The 12,987-nt window shown below is 46.4% G+C and overlaps 8 non-coding genes across 8 annotated transcripts; all 8 read right to left on the reverse strand.

Annotated features, from left to right (window-relative positions):
- Positions 1-933: 933 nt before the first annotated feature.
- On the reverse strand, positions 934-1,124 carry LOC142269803 (U2 spliceosomal RNA). Its single transcript, XR_012735208.1, has one exon. It is a non-coding gene; the product is annotated as a U2 spliceosomal RNA (small nuclear RNA).
- Positions 1,125-2,511: 1,387 nt separating this feature from the next.
- LOC142269748 (U2 spliceosomal RNA) lies at positions 2,512-2,702 on the reverse strand. Its single transcript, XR_012735169.1, has one exon. It is a non-coding gene; the product is annotated as a U2 spliceosomal RNA (small nuclear RNA).
- A 1,387-nt stretch (positions 2,703-4,089) lies between these two features.
- Positions 4,090-4,280, reverse strand: LOC142269805 (U2 spliceosomal RNA). The gene has a single exon (XR_012735209.1). It is a non-coding gene; the product is annotated as a U2 spliceosomal RNA (small nuclear RNA).
- Positions 4,281-5,667: 1,387 nt separating this feature from the next.
- LOC142269806 (U2 spliceosomal RNA) lies at positions 5,668-5,858 on the reverse strand. The gene has a single exon (XR_012735210.1). It is a non-coding gene; the product is annotated as a U2 spliceosomal RNA (small nuclear RNA).
- A 1,387-nt stretch (positions 5,859-7,245) lies between these two features.
- LOC142269769 (U2 spliceosomal RNA) lies at positions 7,246-7,430 on the reverse strand. Its single transcript, XR_012735186.1, has one exon. It is a non-coding gene; the product is annotated as a U2 spliceosomal RNA (small nuclear RNA).
- Positions 7,431-9,620: 2,190 nt separating this feature from the next.
- LOC142269752 (U2 spliceosomal RNA) lies at positions 9,621-9,811 on the reverse strand. The gene has a single exon (XR_012735172.1). It is a non-coding gene; the product is annotated as a U2 spliceosomal RNA (small nuclear RNA).
- Positions 9,812-11,198: 1,387 nt separating this feature from the next.
- Positions 11,199-11,389, reverse strand: LOC142269807 (U2 spliceosomal RNA). Its single transcript, XR_012735211.1, has one exon. It is a non-coding gene; the product is annotated as a U2 spliceosomal RNA (small nuclear RNA).
- A 1,387-nt stretch (positions 11,390-12,776) lies between these two features.
- LOC142269808 (U2 spliceosomal RNA) lies at positions 12,777-12,967 on the reverse strand. The gene has a single exon (XR_012735212.1). It is a non-coding gene; the product is annotated as a U2 spliceosomal RNA (small nuclear RNA).
- Between the last annotated feature and the right edge of the window lie 20 nt (positions 12,968-12,987).

Below are 12,987 nucleotides of genomic sequence, written 5' to 3' on the forward strand. Positions count from 1 at the left end.
AAAAAGAGATTGCCCCCTCCTTCCACTAGCCCACCCTCCCACCCAAAGAACAACTTCTTCTGCGCAGCTTGTTTTCTAGGCAGCAGCGCTATTGTGATGTCATCGGGGGGCATTGTGACAAGCCGCCAGTGTTCCGTCTCTTCATGTTGTGCACAGTTCAAACGGAAAATACATCAACAGGCAGACTACAGAAAAGCTTACTATCAAAGGTTAGAGGGGGGCTTTCTCAGAGGGCTTTTTACAGTTTTTCTATTCCCAATTAGCCGTTTAAGTGTACTTATTGAAAGTAGTAATTCTTTCATAGGCCGCCCTTTCTTAGTATTTGACGTTCCTTATATTGCGGTATGAGGCTTCGCAGTAGGTTGCAAACATTCATCACCCATGACTGTCCCCAATTGAGCTCAGAAGCTCAATGTCTATCATGACCTCTCTTTTAGAATGTCCAAGAGCAAGCAAACTATTCCTCCAGGAGAGGGCGCCAACAGACTACTAAAGAGATCATCATTACTCAAAGAAAACCCCAAAAACCAATGCATGATAGGAATAAACAGGTAACTTTCTTTGGAGTGGAAGCGGAGAGATCGCACCAGATGCCAATTCTAGATCTTATCACACCTGTGGTCACTGCAGCAGCAGGTGAATCCACTTTGTCCAAAAGGGATCTATTCCATTCAATTGCAAATGATCTAGATAAGACAGAGAACTGCAGCACGGGGACATAGCCGAGTTGGTCAGGTTGAGTGGTGATGAGTTTGCTATTTGGATGAATAAAGAAAGTCAAAAGTGTGAAAGATAAAAAACAAAAGGAGGAAGTGTGAAAAGTGAATGGGCCAAATTGAGGTGCATATGAAGACGTATGCTTTCTTCCAATTCATTAAATCGGGCTAATATGAATCAGGTGAATTGAGTTCTGCTTTTGGAAACTGGGTTAAGAAGGGGTGCACCGTTCCTGGAGGTACTGCAATACCAGGTCAATGCGTGGAGTGGACAGAGCAAGCTCTTTTTCCATCTCCCTGTTCTAAAAATCCATTTAATATATGGTCCCCAGATAGGGGACGTATCAGATATTAAACTGATAAGAACAGATACTACACTTGATCTTAGCCAAAAGGCCGAGAAGCGATAACCAGAATTGGTTTGGGCCTCGAGTGGCACCCTGGCCTATGCCGGACACATCTTAGGGAGAGAGAGCGAGAGGGAGACAAACCCACGCCTACACAAGACATTTTGTCACCCAAGCCAACCCTTGAAAAGGCTGCTTTGCAGAGCAAAAACAAGAAGAATGGTGCGTTTTGCAGCCGCCGCCCACTGCAATGAATCTGAATAACTCCTCCTTTAGGGCGCAAGCAACTCCCCTCCCCCTTGCAGTCTTTCCAATTCACGATACAAAAAGACGGACAGGACAGGTTGCCTGACTTTCCGTCACTGCCACCCTTTGCCATCCTTACCCGTAGAAAGCCCTTTCATCATCCCCAAACCCTAATCTTTTCCCTTTCCTTCCCAGCCCCCAAACCCTGCCCTCTGTACCTTTCTCACCACCCGCTTCCCTTCTCCTGTCATCCCCCTACCACCCGGGAAAAAAAGAGATTGCCCCCTCCTTCCACTAGCCCACCCTCCCACCCAAAGAACAACTTCTTCTGCGCAGCTTGTTTTCTAGGCAGCAGCGCTATTGTGATGTCATCGGGGGGCATTGTGACAAGCCGCCAGTGTTCCGTCTCTTCATGTTGTGCACAGTTCAAACGGAAAATACATCAACAGGCAGACTACAGAAAAGCTTACTATCAAAGGTTAGAGGGGGGCTTTCTCAGAGGGCTTTTTACAGTTTTTCTATTCCCAATTAGCCGTTTAAGTGTACTTATTGAAAGTAGTAATTCTTTCATAGGCCGCCCTTTCTTAGTATTTGACGTTCCTTATATTGCGGTATGAGGCTTCGCAGTAGGTTGCAAACATTCATCACCCATGACTGTCCCCAATTGAGCTCAGAAGCTCAATGTCTATCATGACCTCTCTTTTAGAATGTCCAAGAGCAAGCAAACTATTCCTCCAGGAGAGGGCGCCAACAGACTACTAAAGAGATCATCATTACTCAAAGAAAACCCCAAAAACCAATGCATGATAGGAATAAACAGGTAACTTTCTTTGGAGTGGAAGCGGAGAGATCGCACCAGATGCCAATTCTAGATCTTATCACACCTGTGGTCACTGCAGCAGCAGGTGAATCCACTTTGTCCAAAAGGGATCTATTCCATTCAATTGCAAATGATCTAGATAAGACAGAGAACTGCAGCACGGGGACATAGCCGAGTTGGTCAGGTTGAGTGGTGATGAGTTTGCTATTTGGATGAATAAAGAAAGTCAAAAGTGTGAAAGATAAAAAACAAAAGGAGGAAGTGTGAAAAGTGAATGGGCCAAATTGAGGTGCATATGAAGACGTATGCTTTCTTCCAATTCATTAAATCGGGCTAATATGAATCAGGTGAATTGAGTTCTGCTTTTGGAAACTGGGTTAAGAAGGGGTGCACCGTTCCTGGAGGTACTGCAATACCAGGTCAATGCGTGGAGTGGACAGAGCAAGCTCTTTTTCCATCTCCCTGTTCTAAAAATCCATTTAATATATGGTCCCCAGATAGGGGACGTATCAGATATTAAACTGATAAGAACAGATACTACACTTGATCTTAGCCAAAAGGCCAAGAAGCGATAACCAGAATTGGTTTGGGCCTCGAGTGGCACCCTGGCCTATGCCGGACACATCTTAGGGAGAGAGAGCGAGAGGGAGACAAACCCACGCCTACACAAGACATTTTGTCACCCAAGCCAACCCTTGAAAAGGCTGCTTTGCAGAGCAAAAACAAGAAGAATGGTGCGTTTTGCAGCCGCCGCCCACTGCAATGAATCTGAATAACTCCTCCTTTAGGGCGCAAGCAACTCCCCTCCCCCTTGCAGTCTTTCCAATTCACGATACAAAAAGACGGACAGGACAGGTTGCCTGACTTTCCGTCACTGCCACCCTTTGCCATCCTTACCCGTAGAAAGCCCTTTCATCATCCCCAAACCCTAATCTTTTCCCTTTCCTTCCCAGCCCCCAAACCCTGCCCTCTGTACCTTTCTCACCACCCGCTTCCCTTCTCCTGTCATCCCCCTACCACCCGGGAAAAAAAGAGATTGCCCCCTCCTTCCACTAGCCCACCCTCCCACCCAAAGAACAACTTCTTCTGCGCAGCTTGTTTTCTAGGCAGCAGCGCTATTGTGATGTCATCGGGGGGCATTGTGACAAGCCGCCAGTGTTCCGTCTCTTCATGTTGTGCACAGTTCAAACGGAAAATACATCAACAGGCAGACTACAGAAAAGCTTACTATCAAAGGTTAGAGGGGGGCTTTCTCAGAGGGCTTTTTACAGTTTTTCTATTCCCAATTAGCCGTTTAAGTGTACTTATTGAAAGTAGTAATTCTTTCATAGGCCGCCCTTTCTTAGTATTTGACGTTCCTTATATTGCGGTATGAGGCTTCGCAGTAGGTTGCAAACATTCATCACCCATGACTGTCCCCAATTGAGCTCAGAAGCTCAATGTCTATCATGACCTCTCTTTTAGAATGTCCAAGAGCAAGCAAACTATTCCTCCAGGAGAGGGCGCCAACAGACTACTAAAGAGATCATCATTACTCAAAGAAAACCCCAAAAACCAATGCATGATAGGAATAAACAGGTAACTTTCTTTGGAGTGGAAGCGGAGAGATCGCACCAGATGCCAATTCTAGATCTTATCACACCTGTGGTCACTGCAGCAGCAGGTGAATCCACTTTGTCCAAAAGGGATCTATTCCATTCAATTGCAAATGATCTAGATAAGACAGAGAACTGCAGCACGGGGACATAGCCGAGTTGGTCAGGTTGAGTGGTGATGAGTTTGCTATTTGGATGAATAAAGAAAGTCAAAAGTGTGAAAGATAAAAAACAAAAGGAGGAAGTGTGAAAAGTGAATGGGCCAAATTGAGGTGCATATGAAGACGTATGCTTTCTTCCAATTCATTAAATCGGGCTAATATGAATCAGGTGAATTGAGTTCTGCTTTTGGAAACTGGGTTAAGAAGGGGTGCACCGTTCCTGGAGGTACTGCAATACCAGGTCAATGCGTGGAGTGGACAGAGCAAGCTCTTTTTCCATCTCCCTGTTCTAAAAATCCATTTAATATATGGTCCCCAGATAGGGGACGTATCAGATATTAAACTGATAAGAACAGATACTACACTTGATCTTAGCCAAAAGGCCGAGAAGCGATAACCAGAATTGGTTTGGGCCTCGAGTGGCACCCTGGCCTATGCCGGACACATCTTAGGGAGAGAGAGCGAGAGGGAGACAAACCCACGCCTACACAAGACATTTTGTCACCCAAGCCAACCCTTGAAAAGGCTGCTTTGCAGAGCAAAAACAAGAAGAATGGTGCGTTTTGCAGCCGCCGCCCACTGCAATGAATCTGAATAACTCCTCCTTTAGGGCGCAAGCAACTCCCCTCCCCCTTGCAGTCTTTCCAATTCACGATACAAAAAGACGGACAGGACAGGTTGCCTGACTTTCCGTCACTGCCACCCTTTGCCATCCTTACCCGTAGAAAGCCCTTTCATCATCCCCAAACCCTAATCTTTTCCCTTTCCTTCCCAGCCCCCAAACCCTGCCCTCTGTACCTTTCTCACCACCCGCTTCCCTTCTCCTGTCATCCCCCTACCACCCGGGAAAAAAAGAGATTGCCCCCTCCTTCCACTAGCCCACCCTCCCACCCAAAGAACAACTTCTTCTGCGCAGCTTGTTTTCTAGGCAGCAGCGCTATTGTGATGTCATCGGGGGGCATTGTGACAAGCCGCCAGTGTTCCGTCTCTTCATGTTGTGCACAGTTCAAACGGAAAATACATCAACAGGCAGACTACAGAAAAGCTTACTATCAAAGGTTAGAGGGGGGCTTTCTCAGAGGGCTTTTTACAGTTTTTCTATTCCCAATTAGCCGTTTAAGTGTACTTATTGAAAGTAGTAATTCTTTCATAGGCCGCCCTTTCTTAGTATTTGACGTTCCTTATATTGCGGTATGAGGCTTCGCAGTAGGTTGCAAACATTCATCACCCATGACTGTCCCCAATTGAGCTCAGAAGCTCAATGTCTATCATGACCTCTCTTTTAGAATGTCCAAGAGCAAGCAAACTATTCCTCCAGGAGAGGGCGCCAACAGACTACTAAAGAGATCATCATTACTCAAAGAAAACCCCAAAAACCAATGCATGATAGGAATAAACAGGTAACTTTCTTTGGAGTGGAAGCGGAGAGATCGCACCAGATGCCAATTCTAGATCTTATCACACCTGTGGTCACTGCAGCAGCAGGTGAATCCACTTTGTCCAAAAGGGATCTATTCCATTCAATTGCAAATGATCTAGATAAGACAGAGAACTGCAGCACGGGGACATAGCCGAGTTGGTCAGGTTGAGTGGTGATGAGTTTGCTATTTGGATGAATAAAGAAAGTCAAAAGTGTGAAAGATAAAAAACAAAAGGAGGAAGTGTGAAAAGTGAATGGGCCAAATTGAGGTGCATATGAAGACGTATGCTTTCTTCCAATTCATTAAATCGGGCTAATATGAATCAGGTGAATTGAGTTCTGCTTTTGGAAACTGGGTTAAGAAGGGGTGCACCGTTCCTGGAGGTACTGCAATACCAGGTCAATGCGTGGAGTGGACAGAGCAAGCTCTTTTTCCATCTCCCTGTTCTAAAAATCCATTTAATATATGGTCCCCAGATAGGGGACGTATCAGATATTAAACTGATAAGAACAGATACTACACTTGATCTTAGCCAAAAGGCCGAGAAGCGATAACCAGAATTGGTTTGGGCCTCGAGTGGCACCCTGGCCTATGCCGGACACATCTTAGGGAGAGAGAGCGAGAGGGAGACAAACCCACGCCTACACAAGACATTTTGTCACCCAAGCCAACCCTTGAAAAGGCTGCTTTGCAGAGCAAAAACAAGAAGAATGGTGCGTTTTGCAGCCGCCGCCCACTGCAATGAATCTGAATAACTCCTCCTTTAGGGCGCAAGCAACTCCCCTCCCCCTTGCAGTCTTTCCAATTCACGATACAAAAAGACGGACAGGACAGGTTGCCTGACTTTCCGTCACTGCCACCCTTTGCCATCCTTACCCGTAGAAAGCCCTTTCATCATCCCCAAACCCTAATCTTTTCCCTTTCCTTCCCAGCCCCCAAACCCTGCCCTCTGTACCTTTCTCACCACCCGCTTCCCTTCTCCTGTCATCCCCCTACCACCCGGGAAAAAAAGAGATTGCCCCCTCCTTCCACTAGCCCACCCTCCCACCCAAAGAACAACTTCTTCTGCGCAGCTTGTTTTCTAGGCAGCAGCGCTATTGTGATGTCATCGGGGGGCATTGTGACAAGCCGCCAGTGTTCCGTCTCTTCATGTTGTGCACAGTTCAAACGGAAAATACATCAACAGGCAGACTACAGAAAAGCTTACTATCAAAGGTTAGAGGGGGGCTTTCTCAGAGGGCTTTTTACAGTTTTTCTATTCCCAATTAGCCGTTTAAGTGTACTTATTGAAAGTAGTAATTCTTTCATAGGCCGCCCTTTCTTAGTATTTGACGTTCCTTATATTGCGGTATGAGGCTTCGCAGTAGGTTGCAAACATTCATCACCCATGACTGTCCCCAATTGAGCTCAGAAGCTCAATGTCTATCATGACCTCTCTTTTAGAATGTCCAAGAGCAAGCAAACTATTCCTCCAGGAGAGGGCGCCAACAGACTACTAAAGAGATCATCATTACTCAAAGAAAACCCCAAAAACCAATGCATGATAGGAATAAACAGGTAACTTTCTTTGGAGTGGAAGCGGAGAGATCGCACCAGATGCCAATTCTAGATCTTATCACACCTGTGGTCACTGCAGCAGCAGGTGAATCCACTTTGTCCAAAAGGGATCTATTCCATTCAATTGCAAATGATCTAGATAAGACAGAGAACTGCAGCACGGGGACATAGCCGAGTTGGTCAGGTTGAGTGGTGATGAGTTTGCTATTTGGATGAATAAAGAAAGTCAAAAGTGTGAAAGATAAAAAACAAAAGGAGGAAGTGTGAAAAGTGAATGGGCCAAATTGAGGTGCATATGAAGACGTATGCTTTCTTCCAATTCATTAAATCGGGCTAATATGAATCAGGTGAATTGAGTTCTGCTTTTGGAAACTGGGTTAAGAAGGGGTGCACCGTTCCTGGAGGTACTGCAATACCAGGTCAATGCGTGGAGTGGACAGAGCAAGCTCTTTTTCCATCTCCCTGTTCTAAAAATCCATTTAATATATGGTCCCCAGATAGGGGACGTATCAGATATTAAACTGATAAGAACAGATTTAATGAAGCTTTCCAAAGCACCACAAAAAATGCATGACCGAAGTCACACCAAAAACAGTGCAAAGGCTAGGATTCGTGTGGACCCCACCGTGAGGAGAGGGTCCCCAAAAATCAACCCTGTCCCTCCGAGCCAGAAGGCCACAGCAAGGGTCAGGGATCTTCGGTGCTCCCCCAAGCAGAAGCCTGGTTGAGCCTTGTCGTTGCTCCCAGCGTCCACCCAGGCATCTTACCCAAGTGGAGTAGAGAGCTACTAGTTGTTGGTTTCGCAGCCGAAACTGCCCGGACCGTCAACCGGTGTTGGTTTCTCAGCCCAAGGCTAACCGGACCTCCAACCGGGTGTTGGTTTCTCAGCCGAAGCTGACCCAGACCTCCAACCGGGTGTTGGTTTCTCAGCCGAAGCTGACCCAGACCTCCAACCGGGTGTTAGTTTCTCAGCCCAAAGCTGACCAGACCTCCGACCGGGATTATAAAAATTTCCCTTCCTAGCCAGAAGGCCGGGATAGGGTAATATGCTCAAAAAGTATGAAAAGGCAAGGTACGGTGTGCTACAGAGCCCAAGGCTTGCCGGGGTCCCAAGCCAGCAAGCTCAGACTCACTCCAGGGTCGTCAGTCCTGGGGCACGTTGTACCATAGCCCCCCATCCTTACTCAGTCTAATAGCCTCGATCCTGGTAGGGCCATGTTTTCCACTAGATGAATATACTATCCACCCAGAGTACTAGCAAGCGCAACCTTCCAGTGTGCATTGTATCATTGTACTAAGGTGGCCTGGAGCTTAAACCACCTCTTCGAACAACACTACACTTGATCTTAGCCAAAAGGCCGAGAAGCGATAACCAGAATTGGTTTGGGCCTCGAGTGGCACCCTGGCCTATGCCGGACACATCTTAGGGAGAGAGAGCGAGAGGGAGACAAACCCACGCCTACACAAGACATTTTGTCACCCAAGCCAACCCTTGAAAAGGCTGCTTTGCAGAGCAAAAACAAGAAGAATGGTGCGTTTTGCAGCCGCCGCCCACTGCAATGAATCTGAATAACTCCTCCTTTAGGGCGCAAGCAACTCCCCTCCCCCTTGCAGTCTTTCCAATTCACGATACAAAAAGACGGACAGGACAGGTTGCCTGACTTTCCGTCACTGCCACCCTTTGCCATCCTTACCCGTAGAAAGCCCTTTCATCATCCCCAAACCCTAATCTTTTCCCTTTCCTTCCCAGCCCCCAAACCCTGCCCTCTGTACCTTTCTCACCACCCGCTTCCCTTCTCCTGTCATCCCCCTACCACCCGGGAAAAAAAGAGATTGCTCCCTCCTTCCACTAGCCCACCCTCCCACCCAAAGAACAACTTCTTCTGCGCAGCTTGTTTTCTAGGCAGCAGCGCTATTGTGATGTCATCGGGGGGCATTGTGACAAGCCGCCAGTGTTCCGTCTCTTCATGTTGTGCACAGTTCAAACGGAAAATACATCAACAGGCAGACTACAGAAAAGCTTACTATCAAAGGTTAGAGGGGGGCTTTCTCAGAGGGCTTTTTACAGTTTTTCTATTCCCAATTAGCCGTTTAAGTGTACTTATTGAAAGTAGTAATTCTTTCATAGGCCGCCCTTTCTTAGTATTTGACGTTCCTTATATTGCGGTATGAGGCTTCGCAGTAGGTTGCAAACATTCATCACCCATGACTGTCCCCAATTGAGCTCAGAAGCTCAATGTCTATCATGACCTCTCTTTTAGAATGTCCAAGAGCAAGCAAACTATTCCTCCAGGAGAGGGCGCCAACAGACTACTAAAGAGATCATCATTACTCAAAGAAAACCCCAAAAACCAATGCATGATAGGAATAAACAGGTAACTTTCTTTGGAGTGGAAGCGGAGAGATCGCACCAGATGCCAATTCTAGATCTTATCACACCTGTGGTCACTGCAGCAGCAGGTGAATCCACTTTGTCCAAAAGGGATCTATTCCATTCAATTGCAAATGATCTAGATAAGACAGAGAACTGCAGCACGGGGACATAGCCGAGTTGGTCAGGTTGAGTGGTGATGAGTTTGCTATTTGGATGAATAAAGAAAGTCAAAAGTGTGAAAGATAAAAAACAAAAGGAGGAAGTGTGAAAAGTGAATGGGCCAATTTGAGGTGCATATGAAGACGTATGCTTTCTTCCAATTCATTAAATCGGGCTAATATGAATCAGGTGAATTGAGTTCTGCTTTTGGAAACTGGGTTAAGAAGGGGTGCACCGTTCCTGGAGGTACTGCAATACCAGGTCAATGCGTGGAGTGGACAGAGCAAGCTCTTTTTCCATCTCCCTGTTCTAAAAATCCATTTAATATATGGTCCCCAGATAGGGGACTTATCAGATATTAAACTGATAAGAACAGATACTACACTTGATCTTAGCCAAAAGGCCGAGAAGCGATAACCAGAATTGGTTTGGGCCTCGAGTGGCACCCTGGCCTATGCCGGACACATCTTAGGGAGAGAGAGCGAGAGGGAGACAAACCCACGCCTACACAAGACATTTTGTCACCCAAGCCAACCCTTGAAAAGGCTGCTTTGCAGAGCAAAAACAAGAAGAATGGTGCGTTTTGCAGCCGCCGCCCACTGCAATGAATCTGAATAACTCCTCCTTTAGGGCGCAAGCAACTCCCCTCCCCCTTGCAGTCTTTCCAATTCACGATACAAAAAGACGGACAGGACAGGTTGCCTGACTTTCCGTCACTGCCACCCTTTGCCATCCTTACCCGTAGAAAGCCCTTTCATCATCCCCAAACCCTAATCTTTTCCCTTTCCTTCCCAGCCCCCAAACCCTGCCCTCTGTACCTTTCTCACCACCCGCTTCCCTTCTCCTGTCATCCCCCTACCACCCGGGAAAAAAAGAGATTGCCCCCTCCTTCCACTAGCCCACCCTCCCACCCAAAGAACAACTTCTTCTGCGCAGCTTGTTTTCTAGGCAGCAGCGCTATTGTGATGTCATCGGGGGGCATTGTGACAAGCCGCCAGTGTTCCGTCTCTTCATGTTGTGCACAGTTCAAACGGAAAATACATCAACAGGCAGACTACAGAAAAGCTTACTATCAAAGGTTAGAGGGGGGCTTTCTCAGAGGGCTTTTTACAGTTTTTCTATTCCCAATTAGCCGTTTAAGTGTACTTATTGAAAGTAGTAATTCTTTCATAGGCCGCCCTTTCTTAGTATTTGACGTTCCTTATATTGCGGTATGAGGCTTCGCAGTAGGTTGCAAACATTCATCACCCATGACTGTCCCCAATTGAGCTCAGAAGCTCAATGTCTATCATGACCTCTCTTTTAGAATGTCCAAGAGCAAGCAAACTATTCCTCCAGGAGAGGGCGCCAACAGACTACTAAAGAGATCATCATTACTCAAAGAAAACCCCAAAAACCAATGCATGATAGGAATAAACAGGTAACTTTCTTTGGAGTGGAAGCGGAGAGATCGCACCAGATGCCAATTCTAGATCTTATCACACCTGTGGTCACTGCAGCAGCAGGTGAATCCACTTTGTCCAAAAGGGATCTATTCCATTCAATTGCAAATGATCTAGATAAGACAGAGAACTGCAGCACGGGGACATAGCCGAGTTGGTCAGGTTGAGTGGTGATGAGTTTGCTATTTGGATGAATAAAGAAAGTCAAAAGTGTGAAAGATAAAAAACAAAAGGAGGAAGTGTGAAAAGTGAATGGGCCAAATTGAGGTGCATATGAAGACGTATGCTTTCTTCCAATTCATTAAATCGGGCTAATATGAATCAGGTGAATTGAGTTCTGCTTTTGGAAACTGGGTTAAGAAGGGGTGCACCGTTCCTGGAGGTACTGCAATACCAGGTCAATGCGTGGAGTGGACAGAGCAAGCTCTTTTTCCATCTCCCTGTTCTAAAAATCCATTTAATATATGGTCCCCAGATAGGGGACGTATCAGATATTAAACTGATAAGAACAGATACTACACTTGATCTTAGCCAAAAGGCCGAGAAGCGATAACCAGAATTGGTTTGGGCCTCGAGTGGCACCCTGGCCTATGCCGGACACATCTTAGGGAGAGAGAGCGAGAGGGAGACAAACCCACGCCTACACAAGACATTTTGTCACCCAAGCCAACCCTTGAAAAGGCTGCTTTGCAGAGCAAAAACAAGAAGAATGGTGCGTTTTGCAGCCGCCGCCCACTGCAATGAATCTGAATAACTCCTCCTTTAGGGCGCAAGCAACTCCCCTCCCCCTTGCAGTCTTTCCAATTCACGATACAAAAAGACGGACAGGACAGGTTGCCTGACTTTCCGTCACTGCCACCCTTTGCCATCCTTACCCGTAGAAAGCCCTTTCATCATCCCCAAACCCTAATCTTTTCCCTTTCCTTCCCAGCCCCCAAACCCTGCCCTCTGTACCTTTCTCACCACCCGCTTCCCTTCTCCTGTCATCCCCCTACCACCCGGGAAAAAAAGAGATTGCCCCCTCCTTCCACTAGCCCACCCTCCCACCCAAAGAACAACTTCTTCTGCGCAGCTTGTTTTCTAGGCAGCAGCGCTATTGTGATGTCATCGGGGGGCATTGTGACAAGCCGCCAGTGTTCCGTCTCTTCATGTTGTGCACAGTTCAAACGGAAAATACATCAACAGGCAGACTACAGAAAAGCTTACTATCAAAGGTTAGAGGGGGGCTTTCTCAGAGGGCTTTTTACAGTTTTTCTATTCCCAATTAGCCGTTTAAGTGTACTTATTGAAAGTAGTAATTCTTTCATAGGCCGCCCTTTCTTAGTATTTGACGTTCCTTATATTGCGGTATGAGGCTTCGCAGTAGGTTGCAAACATTCATCACCCATGACTGTCCCCAATTGAGCTCAGAAGCTCAATGTCTATCATGACCTCTCTTTTAGAATGTCCAAGAGCAAGCAAACTATTCCTCCAGGAGAGGGCGCCAACAGACTACTAAAGAGATCATCATTACTCAAAGAAAACCCCAAAAACCAATGCATGATAGGAATAAACAGGTAACTTTCTTTGGAGTGGAAGCGGAGAGATCGCACCAGATGCCAATTCTAGATCTTATCACACCTGTGGTCACTGCAGCAGCAGGTGAATCCACTTTGTCCAAAAGGGATCTATTCCATTCAATTGCAAATGATCTAGATAAGACAGAGAACTGCAGCACGGGGACATAGCCGAGTTGGTCAGGTTGAGTGGTGATGAGTTTGCTATTTGGATGAATAAAGAAAGTCAAAAGTGTGAAAGATAAAAAACAAAAGGAGGAAGTGTGAAAAGTGAATGGGCCAAATTGAGGTGCATATGAAGACGTATGCTTTCTTCCAATTCATTAAATCGGGCTAATATGAATCAGGTGAATTGAGTTCTGCTTTTGGAAACTGGGTTAAGAAGGGGTGCACCGTTCCTGGAGGTACTGCAATACCAGGTCAATGCGTGGAGTGGACAGAGCAAGCTCTTTTTCCATCTCCCTGTTCTAAAAATCCATTTAATATATGGTCCCCAGATAGGGGACGTATCAGATATTAAACTGATAAGAACAGATACTACACTTGATCTTAGCCAAAAGGCCGAGAAGCGATAACCAGAATTGGTTTGGGCC

The sequence above is a fragment of the Anomaloglossus baeobatrachus genome, unplaced genomic scaffold (genome assembly GCF_048569485.1).
Source record: "Anomaloglossus baeobatrachus isolate aAnoBae1 unplaced genomic scaffold, aAnoBae1.hap1 Scaffold_322, whole genome shotgun sequence".
Lineage (NCBI taxonomy): Eukaryota > Metazoa > Chordata > Amphibia > Anura > Aromobatidae > Anomaloglossus > Anomaloglossus baeobatrachus.